This window comes from Atta colombica, unplaced genomic scaffold (assembly GCF_001594045.1).
Source record: "Atta colombica isolate Treedump-2 unplaced genomic scaffold, Acol1.0 scaffold141, whole genome shotgun sequence".
Lineage (NCBI taxonomy): Eukaryota > Metazoa > Arthropoda > Insecta > Hymenoptera > Formicidae > Atta > Atta colombica.
In genome coordinates this window covers 256,646-258,850 of record NW_017259230.1, presented here as the reverse complement: position 1 = coordinate 258,850, position 2,205 = coordinate 256,646, and the positions used below count along the sequence as shown (strand labels likewise).

General features: G+C 27.8%; 1 protein-coding gene across 1 annotated transcript in view; it reads left to right on the top strand.

Moving 5' to 3' along the window:
• LOC108684932 (metabotropic glutamate receptor 8-like) overlaps positions 1 to 2,205 on the top strand; it is a gene marked incomplete at its 5' end in the record, with an annotated part of 130,355 nt that overhangs the window by 88,560 nt on the left and 39,590 nt on the right. The gene's annotated exons all lie outside the window — the stretch shown is intronic.

Sequence of the window (2,205 nt, the reverse complement as noted above, 5' to 3'; positions counted from 1 at the left end):
ATATATATATATATATATATTGTTTAAATTAAAGTCCAGCTATTATGCCGAGAATTGATAAAAAGATGAGATATTCATATTAACGTACATGATGTAGTACTTGCAGTCTTTCATAAGATGGTACCGTACAACATCGTTAATGCTATGTTAAATAATAGTTATTACAACAATGGTAATTATGATATGAGATCGTTATATGCGACCGCGTTAACAAGCGAAGATGAAACTAATTGCGCAATCAAGTAAGAAAACTTGATGTTAAAGCGCCCGCCACTGGTTAAATTAGGTGATTAGTATGCAGCAGGAATTTCACGCGAAGAGATTACCAGAGCAATTCAATCTTATAAAAATTCAGAAAGCAAAACTTTGTGATCAGCATTCGCCCTTTTTAAAATGTTTACTTTTTAATTTTGTGAAAAAAATTAGCTAGAATTTATAGAATTTTAGATATATAGATATATAGATTAGATATATGTTATCTGTCCGGATAATTTTTAATTCTTTGAATTTCTTTTTATCTAATCTTTATTTGTTATATGTTGGTATGTAGCCTATTTTATTATGAATTTGAATGAGTAGACGTAATATCGAGATTCCGATATTGTTCTGCATTATTCCGCATAATGAACGAACAGGCAGGTATAATAATTCAACGTGTGCGATAACTCAACCGGCAATGCCCATAATTTTTCTTACACTTTAATTCCACGTAAGAATTTTTCATATTAGCCGCGAATATTAAATTACAATTTTATGACCCACAATTATAACCGAATGGTTGCCAGGCTGGCTTTTGACAATGGCGCGTTCTGCGTCTCGGAACGTACAATTTGTCGATGCCATGAATTGTATGAGCACGTTCTCAGAAGGACGATATGGTAGTAATCGTATTCCAACCAATTAAACCAGTGTGGGTGATCAATCTAATTAATCACTACCACGTATCATAATAGCTTGGCAATTACTTCGCGTGAATTAGTTTGCGTTGAAACGCGTTTCGAAATATCGAAGCCGTAAAATTGTTAATTTATGTCAATTAAATTACACAATAATATTAAATTACATGCTATTTTAAAAAGGATATATTTATTTATACCTTCAATATGATATCAGTAAAATAGATAATAAAAATAAATAAGGGAAGAATAGAGTAAGGCGATTTTTTTACTTTTACTAAGAAAATTTATTAATATTTTTAAATCAAACTGCATTCTTTTCGAATTTGTTGCAAAGTCTTACATATAGGATCTTACATATAGGATAGCTTTAGAGAAAATCATTAAAACAATTATTATAAGCGTATTCAGTTTTTATTTTCTTTATTGATATAAAAAAATTAAATACTTTTGATTTGCAGTCTACCTCTGTAGGATCAGAACGATCATTCCAAAAAATGAAAAAAATAAATAATTTAATTTAATTTTTTGTTATATGAAGGCTTTAAAGAGCCAGATTACATTAATAATCATAAAGTACAGAATGCATATATTTAACTTTTAAATATGTTTAAAAACTTCATTATAAAGTTATCATTTCTTACATGAATTACCACTTAAAACTTTCATCGAATGTATCTTTTTTAGTTGTTCAATACATAATAATACATTATTTTAGATAAATTTCATATTAAGTAAAATATTAAATAAAAAATAATATATATTATTATTTAGAATTCGTAATTGATCTGCTAATCAGCGCCGTGACCCTGTTTTCCCTTAATGAAGAAAAATATTTAAAATTTGGAAAAATCCGTGATTATGTTTATAATAGTTAATCAGAAAAACTCAAATTCACAATATAATCAAATAATAAATAGTTAAAGTTGATAATAATTAAAAAATATTCACAACCTTTCGAATGTAAATTATTTATAAAATACATTATAAAACAACTAAAACATAAAATTCATTACGATAGTGTTCAAGGAGATAATGACACCTACATTTCCTTCTGGCTTTTAACGAAATTTATGAGTCGTTTCTTTCGCTAAATGTTAGGTGTACAGCACAGTTGCGGCTGTTGCAAATGCGGTACATATTTCAACGGATATAAGCTCGCGTAAAACGATTACACAGATGTAGCTTCGTTAATATCCTTATAATAGTATAAGATATATAGTAAAGTGCATAAAAACGATTTATTACAAATTAAAGAATGAGAAATACATTGTATAAATTGAGATCGAAAGAGATCGTAATGGAAGAA